Source organism: Anopheles coluzzii, chromosome X (genome assembly GCF_943734685.1).
Source record: "Anopheles coluzzii chromosome X, AcolN3, whole genome shotgun sequence".
Classification (NCBI taxonomy): domain Eukaryota; kingdom Metazoa; phylum Arthropoda; class Insecta; order Diptera; family Culicidae; genus Anopheles; species Anopheles coluzzii.
Genome location: NC_064669.1, coordinates 14,153,577 through 14,171,428, shown reverse-complemented (window position 1 = coordinate 14,171,428; position 17,852 = coordinate 14,153,577).

Sequence of the window (17,852 nt, the reverse complement as noted above, 5' to 3'; positions counted from 1 at the left end):
CGTGGTCTCGACATTTTCTGTCGGTGATCATTACGATAGTCATGGGAGATATATGGTACGTGCTAGTGGTTCCAAGCAACAAAAATGAGCATGCTTTTTCGCTTAAATGCTTTATCGTTCTACCCAACGGACAATCAAAGCAGACAGACAGTCCCAAAAATGACTTGATTGTCACAGGGAGAAAATGTCATGTCCAAGTGAGTGACAAAGAGTTGAGTGCTACAAAACATGTCATCAAACATGTGATTGATCCTCCAACTGTTTGAGCCTCGTCATTGACCATCTCGGTTGTGTACTTGAACTGATTTGAGGTTCGTTTCAGTCATGAGTGTTGGTGATTGAAACAGTGGCATTTGGTAGCACTATTCATAGCCAGAAAAAGATTATGCTTGCGACGGTTTAAAGCTCAGTTTATCAGTCAAAGTATCGCGTTAGACTCAAGCATTTGCATGTCGCGATCGGCATGTCATGACGTACTTTTATGACGCAACATCAAGTTACCACGGGTATGTTCTTTGTTTTCAGTGGTGATCCTCACGTGATGCTGATGACATTTTGCAACACTGTTTCTAATCGCCATTTTGTTTAATTAAGAAGAAAGTTCTCACTCGAGATGTGCACACACACACACACATACACATACATGTATTTTCATCATTTTAAATTAAAGCATGCCGGTAATGAAGGAGACAAAAATTAACTTTCCATTTATTGTTCCCTCCCCCGATGTTGGCTAATTTTAATCATTTTCCCCATCCGGTTGCCAGCGCGGTGTAAAAACTTGCTGCTGTTGCTGCTGCGAAGCTTACGGTGCTTCATAGTCTAGCGAAATGAATGAACCCTTTTTTTAACAGCATGTGGCGAGTGGTTGTATTCTCACTGCCCCCTTCCTCCCTTGCTCTCCTGTAAGAAGGTGAGGAAATTAAGTTAAGAGTGCTGTCACTCGCGAATGATATTGAAAACAAATGGCAGACGACGAACCCCTGAAGGCGGCGGGAGAGTGGCGGTTTCGCGGTTTTTGTTTTTCCTCCCCATTTCTGGAACCGTGCAGCGTTCGAGGATGAAGCGAAAACAGTTGCGAGCTTTCTCGCGGAATGTGTGTGTTTTCTTTCCCCGATGTCTGATGAGTTTTGGAATGGATGAGAGTGTGCGTGTGGTAATGTTTTTGTTTTGCTAGACGCTTTTGAAGCAGCCACAGGAAGAGGGCACAGGTTTCGTACCAAAAAGAAATGCAAAAAATACACAAGCACCTAAAGAAACGTTTGCGACCGCACGCTGCGGAAATCATTTCAATTAGTGCAGGCAAACATCAAGCAGCAGAAGCGTAGAGAATGGGGGGTTTGAGAGTGTTACAAAAATAATAAAGAAAAGGAATGGAGTAGAACCTCCTTTAAAAAAAGGTAAACCCGACCCTGCGTTCTACTGAGTGCGATGAGCGGCATATATGGAAGAGAACAGCCCGGTGCCTTTTTGTGGTTAGAAAACGTGCGGTAAAAACCGAGTGGCAAAAAGATGAAAGTGAACTGAAGCTGAAGGGCGAGAAGATTGCATAATAAAAGGCGCACCGGCACTGGGACCTTGCCCGTGCGTCAGTTTTCTTTCACTGTGGCATCTTTTTAAGCAGCGCAAAGCGGAAGAAGCACGCAACGGGGTTAAATGCGCCGTCGGAATGGAGACCGATACCGACTGCTAGTTTGGGACGATTTACGAGCTCTGCAACCGTGCGCGATGTAGAGTGTGTGTGTGTGATTTTTTTCTTAACCTTCTTCTGCTTCACGTGTGGGAACATTACTCAACGCCTGAAAACCTGTCGTCCAGCGTGCACTCGGGAGCAAATGTGCAGAAGCAAACGTTCGCCCCGTGGACACGATCGTTCGGCACGTTTTCGTCTGAAAAACCTCGCCCCGTTCCCATCCGGGAGATGGTTTATCACAATCGGGAAAAGATGTTGCTGTATTTCAGCCACAAACGCGTTTTATGTTGTTTTTTTTTCTTTTGGTCGCTTTTTGGTGCGTTCGCTAACCTGCACTCTTGCCGCTGGACAGGGTTCATTGGTACGAAGCAGTAGTATCGAGAGGTTGGCACGGCCCAAGTGACCACCTACCAGAGAGACAGCTCTTCGGTAGACGCCCCTTAGAAGCGGACCAAGTGCCCGGAGGGATAGAAAGCGTCTATGGTGGTGGCTCGCGGCCACAGAAGTTCTATTTTATTTCGGTACATTTTATTTCGCATCCCGCTCGAATGAACTGCCGCTGCTTGCTGGTGCAGGTGTGATGGCAGTGGAGCTGGAGTGGCTGGTCAAGCGGAACCCATGGCCGTAGGGTAGAGCGGGTGTAATATTTATTCACAGCACGAAATTTATTACATATGTGTCGGTGATGTGTGGAAAAATGTAAATCCAGGAAGCAACCTGCTGGGGTTTTGTTGAAAGGATGAATAAAAAACCACCAAAGCGTGTGTGTGAGTGTGTATGTTAGAGAAAGATAAAGACAGTGAAAAAAAAAACGAATAAAGCTGTAAACATTACTCCATTGTTGAAAAAAAGGGCAGCAAATAACTATAATTTAGTTAGCGTTGTTATATTACGATAAGCACTGCAATTTTGTAACAACGCCACACTGCTAAACAGATCTCTCAATCCTTTAGCGCCTAAAGGTATGCTAAAGTAGATTTCTTTTACCATGGTGTATGATTTTTTAAATCCAATACTATGTAAATGTATGCGTCAATATAAATATATAACATTATTTATTTAAAAACATTTTATTTTATTTAAGAAGCATAGCAAATCTGGTGTAATGAATAAACAGCAAGTTTATAAATTTTATTATCCAGTTCTCCGTTCTCCTGGGGTTTTCTAAGGAGCATTTTGATTACAAATGATACATTGCACGGTCAAGGGTTTTGTTGAATTTTTGAGTCCTCTCTTTACATAAAATCCATGTCATTTATCTGCGTAAAACATTTTATAAATGAGTTAAATATTGCAATGTTGCAGTTGCTTTGCAACGCCGACGTGGCATGATCGTTTTATTTGCGTTTCCAGTTTCTTACAAACGTTCTATAAGTTTTGTTGTACAATCTACATTATATCTGTCAAAGTTTTTTTTTCATTTTGTCCTATTAGAGTAGAGGAGTGCTTGGTGGAGGTAGTCTGCATAATCGTGAAAAAATAAGCAATATCGTGTTTAAACAAGCTAACTTTGTGTAGCGCATTGCCTACAGTTAGGCGTTATGAGTTTTTTTTTCTGGTCGTATTCAGTCATTGGTTCCGTCCGTAACCGAGTCTCTAAGAATATTTAACCCAGCTAAGCCAACAAACAGGGCCGATCTGGTGGAACAGTCGTCAACTCGTACGACTTAACAACATCAATGGTTTCAAGCGCCGAATAGACTCTGCCCCCATACGTAGGACTGACTGTCCTGCTATGGTAACAATAAGTCAAAGAAAGCCAAGCTCACTTCATCAGTGGGTACAGGCAGGCCTTGACCGATAAAGGTTATTGTGCCAATGAAGAAGAAGAAGAAGCCAACCAACCCACAGCCATCAAATAATAGTTTTTGGAATAAAATTAAGGCAAAAAAGCAAATCGACAGCGTTTTCAATTGGCCGGGAATCATTTTCCACCGGGAGCAAAACCGCCAACCGATCATCGTTTAACATTGCTGCTAAGTTGTAATTTTGCAACCGAATTCGCTTACAGTAGCTTCACATCGCGCCCAGCGGGACCGACCTGACGGGCTGGGCGCCCTTTTTATTTGCGAGCCGGAAGCAGATGGATTGCAGATCATTTCGTAGCCTGATGGGTTTTGATATTCGTCCCGGAGTGGTCATGAATAAATTTATTTGATTGAGCAAATCTTACCCCCAACGCGCTAGGGATGGGACCCACGTTGCCGGGCAGGTGTGGGAATAAAATGAAAGAACGAAACGAAATCAACCCCCGGCGCGCAGTACGGTGACAATCGTAAATTGTTACCGCACTGCAAGAGGACAGAAATGGCTATAAAATGACCACAACCGGAATGGAATTGGAGGGGGAGGGAGTTAGATTGAAAAAAATAAAACCAAACCTTCGCTTCTTGAAACGGAAGCGACGCAACGGACAGCTGCTGCTGATGCTGCTGCTGGTAAGGTGCATCAATTTTCACCGTTCTCCCGATCTCGGGCCTGATTGAAATACCAACCCGAGAATGAACCTTTACCGAAAACAAACAGGCTACAGTAGTTGGGAGCAAACAGAGAGAGAGAGAGAAAGAGAGAGAGAGAGAGAGAGAGAGAGAGAGAGAGAGAGAGAGAGAGAGAGAGAGAGAAAGAAAAATAGTGCTTCATAAATCAAGCGACAAGAAAGCGACAGCATCCCCTCTCCGCTGCAGAGGAATGATGCAAGGTGACGTTTCGTTTAGAAAACATTTCTCTACAAGCAAAGGGACTGCACAAGTGTCATCCCCAGCGAAAGGCAGTGGCATGGGAAGGGGGCAGCACAGGAAATGGGAAAAAATCGACTTGGTCAAACCAAAATGCAAAACCCTGATGCGGGGTGCTGAGATGAGCTTCAAAGAAAAAAAAAGGAAAAAAAGGAAGGTGGAGAAAAATGATAAAAAGGACCCAAAAGGAGTAGCTTGCGACATCGAATGGCTAACACACTGAGAAGAACGGATAAAACACACACACACATTGGACAACAAAAGGTAGAGATTGGTCGAGAGAGAGCGCGAGTAAGAGGGAGAGGGGAGTGGCAGAATAAAAATAATATCCCCAAATGTATTTGCATAAAAATGTGTGTACAATATGTTTTTCTCCGGGTGACCGTTCCGGTGACCGGTCGGGTTTTGTGTGGGGCGGGACGTGATTTTTTTTTGTTGCTGTTGCTCGAATTTGTTGTTGTGGTTGGTTGGGTTGGCGAAACAGGCAGGGGCAGCAGTTTTCGAGCCAAGAACATCAATAAAAAGGTATAGTAAATTTATGAACACTTTTCCATCTTATTCTTCTTCTCTTTGTCCTTCTCCGGTGTCTCCTACTTTGGTTTCGCAAGCGGTAGGATCTCTCTTGCAGCATCATCCCAGGTGACGCACCCTGTTAAACGACGTTGCTTTACTAAAACGACACTAACAAGGGAACAGGTTGTGCCGCTGGAAATCTGCTGCAGCGTGTCTATTGGCGTTTGTATGCTGTAGTATTGATTTAGTTTAAATGCTCCACACAGAAAGTGCTGTAAAAAAGTTGGTTTTTGTCTTCACTACGCCTAAACTTATGCAACCTGCATAGCAAAAAAAACCTTTTTTATGATATTTTTATGGCGTTTTTGTGTCGTCGTCTTTGCCTCGGTGTGTGATTTTCAATAAGATTAGCGCATCTGCAGAATTTTCTCTGTGTGTTTGTGTGTGTGTGTGTGTGTGTATACTAAAAATGCCCCCAGCGATGGATGTATTCCACCAAAAAAAAAAAGAAAAAAATAAAACACAAGAAAATAGGACCAAAAAAAACTTACCCCTTTTTCCCGTTTTGGCTTCCTTTCTTTTACTTCTTGCCAAAAGGAAACACGCACAAGAAAGAAAGCGCAAAATGTCCCACAGGATGCGTCCGAACTGAGCTCGCCATGCTGGGGCGTGCATCCACTAGGCCAGCTTCCTTTTTTGCTTTACGTTTCCGGTCTTCTTCATTCGTGTTGTTTCTCTTCCCTGGTACCTCTCGCACCTGCCCTTTTATGCTCCTCACAAGCCGTTTTTTTTTTGTTTTCGTTTGCCACCCAAACCAGCCCAAAAGTAAAACCGTGAGCACGCATGGGACAATGCATAAGTTTTTCCTCTATTTTCGTTCCTCGGCAGCTCGATCCACTGCCGAGCGCGTGTTTCTACCTCCTCGTTTTTCTTTTTCCCTTGCGAGTGTCAAATGGACCACCGCCCAGCAGTAGCAACATGGGGACAACAGTGGCCACAGATAGAAAGATTGAAATGGGGGGAGGGGGGGGGGGACATTATCATATCGTAGCCGGAGGCCGAAAACCCATTCGGATGGAAAACTTTGCTTTGCGGAAGGCACCAGCTTCTTCTCGGCTTCTCGGGCTGCCTGCCCACAAGTAATGGATACGGTCAGGGCAGGGGGTGTTAAAACTGGCCAGGGCCGAGGGCCCTTTGCTGGAATGCCTCTGGAAGGGCAAACATCGCAACACTCATGTATTTTGCCCGGTTACATACAAAAACGCACACAGGCGCAAACAAAACCACACACACACATACACCAGCGAAGGTGGGATACGCCCCAAAACCGGGGCACGTGCGTGCATATGAATTGTGTTGCAAGCGGGGAGGATGGTGAAGGTGATGGTCGTGGTGGTAGTAAAAAACAGAAGGGTCAGTGAATTGAATATAATTTTTAAAAGATGTTGAAACCGTACCCCTTTTCCTTGGGGTCGTGTGTGTGTGTGTGTGTGTGTGTGTGTGTGTGTGTGTGTGTGTGTGTGTGTGTGTGTGTGTGTGTGTGTGTGTGTGTGTGTGTGTGTGTGTCTATGGGTGTGTGGTTGGGTTTCGAAGCGGGTGTGGATGATGGGCAGATTGACCATAGGGGCGTTATTGTGCGTCCTTCGTTTCCTGCCGTGCCCGGGCAGAAAGGGAAATCAAAATCCGGATCAAACGAAAACCTTCCCACCACGCCCCGAACCTTTTGGGTATTTCGAAATAGAGGGGTACGTTGCGGGTTGGGAGGGGGAAATTTTTAGTACACACACAACTGTCAGAAATCGCACACCGGAACACTTGGAATTGGAATCGAAAATCGGCCCAAACTCTCAACCCTTTTTTCTCTCCCACTCCTGTCGCACATACTCTCTCTCTCTCTCTCTCTCTTTCTCTCTTTATCTCTGTCTCTTTCTTTCTATCGGGAATTTTGGTTGAAGCAAGAATCCTCAATCAAATGCCAGATTGTTGATTGCTGGAACGGGAGGTTTTTGTTGTTGTTGTTGTTGTTGCTCCCATTGGTGAAAAGAAACACACGTGAGGGTTTGATGATACGGTAGGTCGCACACGACACACACACACACGGTGCACACTTTTCATTTGTGGCATTTTTGGAGCACTGGGGGATGAGCCACACAGGAAAGGCTATGAAAATGGAATGATTTTATCTTGTGATTTGATTACCTTCTCCTTCTCCCCACCTCCCTTCCTCGCCTATATTACTGTGTGTGTGTGTGTGTGTGTGTGTGAGAGAGAGAGTTTTCTTGCGCTCCCATCCCACTTCACCTTCCGTACTGAAACTGCCAGGAATCGGATTCCGCCTGAAGTTATGCTTTAGTTGGAAGCGTTTTTTTTTTGCTACTCGGTTTTGGTGTTGTTGCGACGCGGGCACAGGGACTTTTGTGGGGTGTGGATGTGGGGGTTAGTGTGTGCCCTCTGTGTGCCCGTAAAAAAAAGGGTTCCATATCCCGTGGTCCCCGGGTGGGGGTGAGTGTTTGTGGTGAAATTATGATGACCACAGCAGCAGGAGCAGTCCCGATATCCAAAAAAAAAGGGATCATTGGATGGGAACAGGAAAAAGAAGTAAAGGGTAGCGACTGGAAAACAGCGAAGGACAGACGCGTGACGATGTTTTGCCGGCGACAGGAGCTCGTTGATGGGAAAGATAAAAGGGAGAAAAGGCGAGAAAAAAACAACAATCTCACTGTAAGAAGCTGGAATGAAACATAGAATGAGAAAGAGAAAGAGAGAGAGAGAAAAGGAGAGAGAGAGAGAGAGAGAGAGAGAGAGAGAACGAATGAAAAGAAAAAAGACCTAATCAATATGGATGTTGTGGTCAAGATCGAATTACCTTTTTGGTCAATGCGGGAAAATCTTCGATTTCGAAAGCTGGACGAAAAAAAAAAGATAAATAAAAGGAAAATGGGTTGAAACGGGCGATAAAAAATGAAACCCCGAAATTCCAATTCACATCCCCCCTTCGTTCCACCCACGGCTGCACCGGGATCGATAAATGTTGATCGAGTGCGAGTTGTTGGTGCGTCCGCCAGTTGAGGCCAGTTTTGTTTTATTCGATTCAATTGCAAACATTTAGGCGCCACGGCCGGTTGGGCTCGTGCCAGAGTCGGTGAGGTGGGGAGTCGGTAGTGTAATTTAAGCTTCGGCCAATTTCCGCCGGGCCGATCCGGGGACTTTGGGTAGGCAAATTTATGGGCCCGAAATCCGATACTGCGGGCGCTTGCGGGAGTTACTACTCGCTACTTGTTAGCGTGCCGGGGGCCGCCGAGTTCATTATAAATCTGTGCTAAAGCGAGAAAGCACGGTCTAGGTTTCGGGGTAAATTGAAGCGCGTCTACCATTAGACGGTGTGCGATGATCCAGTTGCCTTTTGGAGGGAAGCAAGAGACCTGACTGGGGGGAAGGAAAAGAACAGCACGAACCTGATACTGTGGGCTCTTGTCGTAGCAGGAGCAGTTGTTTCCGCTTCGTATCGCTGCTTCGAGTGTATTGATTGATTCAATAAATTTTCGATTTTTCGTTCATCCGCCTAGTCCAGCGCACCGGGGCTGGGCCACTGACAAACTCCTAATCAACTGAACGGTTTTCCTTTTTATTCTTCCTTTTGGAGGGTGTTTGGGTGGATGGAGGGACAAGCCAGCGAAGAACTTGTTAAGGGGGCCATTTTTCCGTTCGAACGCCGTACGCCGAGATACTTGGCAGTGAAAGTTTGAACGGCGCCTTGCCTACTTTAAGGCGCATCACGCGTGTGGAAACGAATGAAAATTTATATTTTTTTCGCTTTCGCAATTGCGGGGAGTTTAGCTTGCAGTCGAAAAATTAGCCACGTTACACTGAAGGCCGAGTTCGGTAGCCAAGATGTAGATTGCTCGAAGATAAGCGCCGTGAAGCGTCTAGCAACAGCAAAAAAAACTGATGTAAAGGGAGAATTAAAGTAAATTTTCATTTAAAGTTGAGTGGATTTCTTTTTTTTTGCTTCTCAATCCGCTTTCTATCTTTATCTTTATCCCTCCCTCTCTCTATCTCTCTCTCTCTCTCTCTCTCTCTCTCTCTCTTTTAGTTAGGGTGCTACAAAAATTCGAGACTCGAACCAAAAAGGTGACTGGCATATTATAATTGAATAATCATGTTCCTTAACGCTATTACTTGTGTCTTAATCCAGAACGAAGTGGTCTTCCAACGTTTTTTTTGTTGTTGTTGTTGTGCTCGCCCTCCCCTGTGCTGTGTACTATGCGTCGATTAATTTCTCACCCTGTACCTCTGTCGTGCCACTGTCTTGTTATTAAGCCTCACTATCCGTCTCGCTTTCAAAGGTTGCACGCGTTAATTCGGTCTAATATTCGGCCGCCGTTGTTGATTCTTTCGCACTGGTTCGATTCACAAGGGTGGGAGATTCTCCCTTTTTTCCGGATCACACAAAAAAAAAACTCTCACCTTTTTTTACGTTCTCTATCCCAGCTGAGTTCTGTTTGTGACAAAAAAGAAGTTTAAAAATCCTCCATGTCTTTCCCCTCCCAGCCAGCTCGTTTGTTAGATGGTAGAAGCTTCCTGTGTACCTCAGTTGTTTTTTTCTCTTGTTCAAGGCACAGGCTTTGCCACGTTCTCATCATTGCCATTATTATCATCACAGCCAAGTTCGGACCAGGAGCGGGATGGGAAGGTAGTATTTTGAAAGAATTTATTCGACAGGACTGGACTACCGATAAGGGCTCCCGGCGGGATCTCACTAACCGGTGCGGGAGCTCGAACTCTACATGGAAAAGAAATTAAAAAGTTTTTCTTTTCCCCTTTCCGCTGTCCTGCGTTGCGAAACTCTTCCGCACAGGCGGTCCGGCCGCCCTTAATCACTTTTTTAACACTTGATTTCTGGATGGCCGTACGTCTTCCTACCTGCGTAAACAGGGCAGTGCGGACGGTTTTTTGTTTGCCTGTAGCAGGCGTCTACGGGGCACTTCTGTCTGGCCGGGCGTGCGAAAAAGACTAACGAAATAAAACCCTGACGCATCCGAACTTTCCCCAAGGACATCCGCCTGCTCCCTGACAGGCGGTACGTACCTATGTCAAACTTTCCACGATAGACGATCGTTGCTGTAAGGCGGACTAAGTAAGAAATTGTTATAAAAATGTTTAAAAAGAAAGAACTCAACCCATATTCTACGCAAGGTAAAATGAAAGAATGATGGCTGGACCGGCTTAATGGCCCGCATGCAGAACCTTGCGCCAGACTCTGCAGCTCGACAACAGCCCGGCGGCAGTGCCATTCTACGGAGCTGTTGTTTAAGATGTCTTGGCCTCTCGTCTCCTCCCAGTGCTCCGAAATAGTCGACTGAGTGCGATTGTGTATGGAATTCTTTGCTCAGTGATTGACCCAGTTTTTTCTCGGCTGCCTCTCGACTCATAAGCAGTGCCGTGGGAATTACCCGCCTGGGAAGGCTCTCCTCATGGGGAGGCTGACTTAAGTTCAATGTTTCTCGAGACAATTTGATGTAAAGCTGTGACTTGAACGGAAAAATCTGATATCATGTTCATAATTAAAACTATGCAAAAATGAAAACGCCTAATCTAATCATATTATTCTTAAAATAATGCAATTTTCATTACAAAAGCTCTTTCACAAACCGGTTGAGAGCTTTTTAAGTATTTCACTAGGTTTTAATGTTTGGGAAGAGAATAGATCTGAAATCAGGAAAAGAATAGAATCACTTTTTACGGCTGGCTGTTGAAAAAAAAAAACTAAGAAAGATTGTTGCGAGTCGGACGAAGACATGCATTTAGGCATGTGTTGAGGTCTACATTAGATTTTTTATCAATTCTTCCTCAGTTTTCGCAACAAATTTGTTGGAGTAGAGCTTTTGGATCATGTTTGTCCAGATCAATTTGATGAGATGCAGCTGAGAGATGTTGGACCGATTTGCGGACTATGATTTCATATAGAAATTTCTTTGAAATAAACCAAAAATGGTCGCATTAAGTTTTGGCGTCATGGCTTGCCGCTGGGAAGCCAGTGGACCCGATTTCTGTTTCCTGATATGGTTGTTCATGTTTCTCAGGTACTATTTCACTGTTTGTCCGGTTGTACCAACATCCCGGCCAAGCGAACGCACTAATTTAGCGACTTTTCCCACAGTCTTCATCTTCCTTTGGAGGCTCAAGTCGCACAGGGACGTTGGCCATTCGGAACCGAGCTATCTTTCGATGCTCTGATTGTTGTCTAATGTTGTCCAAGATGTTGTAGATACCTGAACAGGCTTATACCACGTCCACAAATTACCCCACGGAGTCCTTTCAGAGGCTACAGGGTGAAGTTATTTGATTGTGTACGCTTTTAAACGAAGTTTCTTCACGGTTTTGATCATTACGGTTAGAGTTCGTCTGAAAGAGGAGTCAACTGTTATCTGCTGATTCATGAGATACTATTATTGAATGTGCAATTAACCTTTTGTTAGTGGGGGCGAAGATAGACCCATGAAAGTTCGACAATTTTTGTCCGTATTTGTAAATGCAAACGTTATATGGGATGCTAAAATACCTTTAAGACATGATCGTTTGAGCTGAAATCCAATTGAATTGCCTGCGTAACAGAAATACGATGTTCAAAGACGCAACCATGCCTAAAGATGCGTTTCCAAAACAATTTTCCAAAAATGTGTTACAGCCTGCATTTTTTGTTCCTTCTGGTTAAGGGATTTAATTAATTTTTCAAAGTCTTTTTCTTGCAATAATTGCTATTATGTATGCCACTAGGTTGGATTGATTGCTTTATTGATGGCTAAAACTCATTAAAAAAAGTAATATTCCATAACGACATACAGAATGTATTAAATGTCCGGACCATTACGATTTGTTATTAGTTAGAAGTTAAAACGTCAGTTGTTCCTTTTAAAATTGCTGAAACAAATATTTTATCCCATTAAATGTATTCATTGCTAAGGGTTTATAATGTGTACTTAACGAGAAAAAAACTTTAGTGTACGATAAACCACTTTCTGATTAATATTCAATTAAATATAGCAGAAAACCCCAAAATTCCCACGTCAATGTCCAGGTGTTTGTTTGTTGCTTGTGGTGTTTTTGATACGTGATCGTTTTGCGGTTGCTCTGCGTTGTACGGCGCACTTATTATTACATTCGTGTTATGTTTTTACACAAGTTTGGTGCGCGCTTCTTGCTATTTGGATTTGTGTTAGGTAAGCATTAATGGGGCTGAAAGAAGTTGGTATCGCTTTGACTCGATCGCTGGTAGTTGTTCTAATAAAATGTTTTTAGCTGGGTTGTTTCAGGCTAGCAACAATTATGTTGAGTTGGTTCAACTCTTAGCAGCTTTTTTGTTAAAGTGTCAGCTTCAAAATCGATTTGAAGCAGAAATAAGTAAAAAGATGTGTTACCTTCTCAATTCCAGAATACGCCTGAAAGTATGCAATTATCACAGCAAACCATTAAAAAAAATAAATATAGAGATAGTTCGATTGGATTTTTGCTTTAGATACCAACATAAATTTTGCATTTAAATTACATTTTTCATTCTTAATATTTTGCAACAGCATGAGCATGAGTGACTGTGCTAAAACAATCCATTGTATAAATTTAATAATAACTGTCCAGCAACACTCTCATAGTAAGACCTTTGTTTTAAATAAAATTACGGTTAATGCATGTCTTTTTTTCCTAAAACTTACATTGTTTATTCCTATAAAACTCTACTACCACCGTCTGAGCTACAACATACGATCAAAACTAACCCAGTCACTAGCCGGCACTGGCAGCGAGTCGATTTGTGGCACTGTTGGTGTGCAAATTTTCATTCTCATCGCCCATTTTTTCTAGCATGATGCAAAAAAAAACAAAAATCTTTCACTAATAAATCTTCCACCCTCTACTGGTAATGGTGGTGGTGATGGTGAAAAATAGAAACCCAAAGTAAAAATACCGGAAAAGCCGGCGGTTAGGATCTTTCGTGAAAGGTACTTAATTCTGCTCATTTTCAAACCGTCGCTCAATTTCAGCTTGAAAATCCCCACCGCCACGCGGAGGCAGCACGCGAAAAACGACCCTCCCAATGGGTGAGAAAATCCGTTCCGTTCCGCGGCACGGCACCACGATGTGTCCGCGGTCCTTCACTTAAGCAAGTGTTTCAATTTACTTTTGCGCGAGTTAATCATTTGCACACGTACCGTTTTTTTCTTCTTCTTGTGTGTGTGTGTGTGTGTGTGTGTGTGTGTGTGTGTGTGTGTGGCTGTTGTTGTTGTGCCTCGCTGCTCATTTTTGTCTCCATTTAACTCGCGGCTGGTTCTTAGTGCTCGATTTTCCACCCACTTTTTTCCTTTGTTTTTGCTGTCGAGTTTTGCATGCTCTCTCCCTCACGCTCGCTATTTGTCTCTCTTGTTCTCACCCTCCAGCTGCTTGCTTTCCCCTGTCGATCTTTTACCTTCGGCGAAGCGCTTACATTTCTTTTTGTGCACGGAAATTACATTTAAGGGTTTTCGTTTCATTCCTTTTTATGTTCTCCCGCCCGCCTGCGCTTATGCAAGGTTTTAACTTTAACTGTCTTAAACTCGCTTGTTACGCCCGACTTAAAAAAAAAGGCACGCACACAAACACATGCGGCTACCCCAATTGCCAGTAGGCCCGTGGAAATGAAAGTAGGAGAAAAAAAGGCAGAGGGTGAAACCATTGGCTCGCCGTTTCGTTTGCTACTGGGGTTTTTTGCAGTTGGCGGCACAAAAACACACTGGGACGGTATAATGGGAAAAGCCGGCTCTCGCGGCAAACGACACTTCAATTCTTTTGCCAACACCATCGAGCGTGGATGCAGTGGAATGTTTTGAAGGCACACACACACACACGCACACGCCCTTACACCATGAAAAAAGCCACACGTATACAAACGTTTAACAGGAGAAGGAACAAACAAAAAAACCGGGCACCCAAGGAGAAATAAAAAAAAAGCCTGGTAAGGGCAAAAACAAATGGGCCCTTCCAGTACCAGCAGCAGCAGCAGCAGCGGCAGCAGCAGTAAAGAAGCAGGCGAGTGCTGAGAACGATCGCATTAAGTACCTCTGCTGATGATAAGAAAACAAATTGAAGCAATTTCGTTTAATTTAATTCAATTATCCGCGTATCGAATGCGGATCGCGTGGCAAATGAAGAAATACTCCAGTGCTGGTCGGCTTCCCTCTCTTTGCCTTCCCCCAGCTCCTTCATTACGCTTACTTTTACACACACAGACACACACACTTATTGCTCATTTAAAACCAGCTAGAGGTGGTGCACAAGAGCCGACCGAATCTGCTGGCCACAGGGAGGAAGGAGGGGAAAGTACCTTCCCATTTTGTGCGTCTGTGTCAAGGACTTTTCACCATATTTTACACGGCGCAGCGGCATGCAGACAGGACAAAATCCGAGTCCGATCAGGCGGCAAAACCATCCTCCCCCCCTTCCTCCCTAACAGTAGGTCGATTGGGTCGGATCAATTTACGTCACCATTCGATGGGTGTTGATGGTGGCTGTGGGGTTCTTTTTTCCCTAGTTTTCCTAGCCTCTATCTCCGGGTAGGGTGTACGATTTACGCAGCACACCGGGTGGTGGAGCACCGGTGCTTGGAATAAAAAATTGAATCACATTTTCCAGCCGAGAAAGCGAATAATTCGGTGTACCACCGGCCGGGTGGGAGTCGGCACCGGCTCGAACTGGTCGTAATTCAAAGTTTTACACTTCATTGAGCCGCGCGAATACTGTCGTAGGTGTTGACTGGGCTCGAGTTTATGGCAGGATGATTCAATTGCTTTTCGGTATGGTGCTGACGCTGCTTCTGGTGCTGGTGGCAGGGAAGGATGCAAACACTTAGGAAGAGCATGACAAATCTACTGCGGAAATTTTTCGCATGGTCTAAAAATGGAAGAAGCACAACGAAGGGAAAGAAGTTGAAAATGAAAAATAGTTGAATTAATTCGTTCTTTATCTGTTCTTTTGCCTTTGTTCTTGCTGCTTCTGCGCTGCTTTGAGCTGTTCTGTATGCTACTTTTTGTTACTTTGTATTGTAAATATTTTCGTTTTTCGTTTTTGTCTTTTTTACAATTCCCAGTTACCAATGCCTTCTTTTATCATTTGTTGTTTCTGTTTCTATTGCTTAGTCTCAGTTTCATCGTCTTTATATCGCGGATATTTTTTGGTTTGCACATTGAAGGCAAGGCCTTTGTGGCGTTTTTGGTATTCACATATTTTTACTTTTCTTCTACTTCTCCTCCTCCTTCTTCTTCTTCTTATTCTTCTTCTTCTTTTTCTTCTTCTTCTTCTTCTTCTTCTTCTTCTTCTTCTTCTTCTTCTTCTTCTACTTCTTCTTCTTCTTCTTCTTCTTCTTCTTCTTCTTCTTCTTCTTCTTCTTTTTCATTTTTTCTGCTTCTCTCTTCAATTCTTCTTTCTCTTCTATTTTAAAATTCTTCTTCCAATTATATTTTTCTTCTTCTTATAATTCTCCTTCGTGTCTGTTTCATTTTATTTGTCTTCTTTTTCTTCTCTTTTGTTTTATACTCTCACTTATACGTCTTCTTTTACATTGTGAGTTTTTTACTCTTCGTTTTTCGGGGCAGTGCCGTGGTACAACTCAAACGACTTACATCGTTTTCGAGCCCATACAAACAATGTTAAGCTGCTTTGAACATTGTTCAAGTATAAGTAAACATTTGACGTTAAACTGAAATACTGATGCCTTTCTGAACTTCATTTAATTGTAACTAAACAAGTGATACCCCTATCATGATCAGTTTGCTGTATGGAGTTTAGATTTTTGTTGTTGCCTTCATTTCAAAATAGTTTAAATGAATTTTATAATAGTTCATCCCGACTTTACAACATCCCGATACTTTCAAAAATAATAATTGACTATTAGTATACTACGAAATAAATTAAAACGAGGCTCTAATCAATTTAATTGCAACAAAATGATCATCGAAGGAACGAACCCGGGTAATATGAACGTACGTTAATATTGGGGAAAGTAAATGTTTGGTTGCGATTGAACAATGTTCAGAAAGGCATCAGTATTTCAGTTAGACATCAAATGATTACTTATAGTTCTACAATCTTCAAAGCAGCTTAACATTGTTTATTTGTAATCGAAAACGGTGTAATAACATACCTGACATGAATTCTAAACCTATATAGAGAGTCTCTCCGTAGCAATGGCTGACCATCCGGCTGCGTGATACTAATAACTCACTAAAACTTGTTTAGGGTGGCATTTTCGTTATGCCAAATAGACAAAAAAGTATTTCAGTTGCAATTCTTAATGTTCTCATTGTATTTATTCTATTTCACATCCATGGTCTTTTCGTCGAATATTTTTTCTGATTTCTTTCACCTAATTTTCTTCTTCTGTTTCATCATATTTAACATTTTACCGAGCTTATTTTTACTACTTTTTTGCATTTATATCTTCTCTATACTTTCGTAGTACCTATTTTCATGTGATTTAAAAAAAAATTACACCTTTTGACAATTTGGTACAAAACAAGTAAAACTGTTCGCTATATCCAAGCGTATTTCAACGCATTAGACGAAGGTTACTTCAAAGTTCCCCTCACATTCTGCTTTTCTTTTCCGTTTTTGTGTTACAATGTTCATATTCGTTCTGAGATGTGGAAAAAGATGTAAGACAAGAATAACAAAAAAAAAACATTCACAGTACAAAATCTGTCAGAAAATCCATTATCTAGTGCCATTGGTCATGCACACGGGTGGAAGGATTTATGTGCCGACCTGAGCTTCCGTGAACGCAAAAACCGTGTCGTAGCATGCCCTCTCTATGGATGTGTGTGTGTCTCTGTGTGCGATCTATTGCTGCACCACCACTACTGACTTCACTGCCAAAGGATTGGCAAGCTCGCACGGCACGGCTGCCAGGCTCGCGTTAAAATGGATGCCTAAGTGCTTAACTAGGGGGTAAGCCACCTCCAGTAATGTGGAGCACAATTTATAGCCCCTTCTCACACCCACCGACCCACCACCAGCAGCGCAGTTGTAAGGATCACGAAATTATCATGTTTCAATTTCAAACCCACTTAAGCGTGGTATTGCGTGCATAATTTACCACCGAGGTCGGTAGCCGGGTGCTGCCTCGAACAACGGACCCACGGTTGTGATTAACGTTCGTGCGTGGGATTGAATGAAAATTTCACTCCGTATGTGCGCTCTCGGTCCTTCGCGCTCCCTGTTACACCCTTTTAACAACCGGGGACGCGCGGAACAGTAACGGAAGCCGATAAAACCTCGAACCTGTCCGTGTGCCGAGATTGCATCTTTTGCGAGCGTGGCCAAAGGGAGATAGTGGAGAAAAAAATACACAAATCCATCCGAGACGGTGCCAGCGGTGTGGTTTACGCTGGACGGAGGTGTGTAATCCGATATGACACCTTTCGTTTTTTTTCGTTTTTTGGTTTAATGCCCGTTGTCACCACCCAAACGACCACTTGTGCCGGCATGGCTTTATATTCTCATCCTCATCCAACAAAACAAAAAAAAAATGCAACCAAAAAGAAACCGAGAAAGAGTCGCACACCGACCGCACGGCGTGTCCAGATGGCACTAGCGACGACTAGGAGAAATGATATATGTCAGCAAGCGCTATGGTTAAAAATTAGATGGAGAAATGTGAACTGTATACCTTCCAGGGGCAAACAAAGGCAGCGGGCTCAGACCGTTAAAAAGGACACGCAGAGCAAAGCAGATTAACGGCGACGTCGGTGCAACTACCTTCAGACGAACGAGAGCCAAATATCCATCTGTAGGGGATTTTTGTGTGTATTTTTTTTTTGATGGGGGAGAAGGGAAGAATAAAATATACACCCAGGCGCACACGGTGGCTCAACTGCTCTATTTGTTCG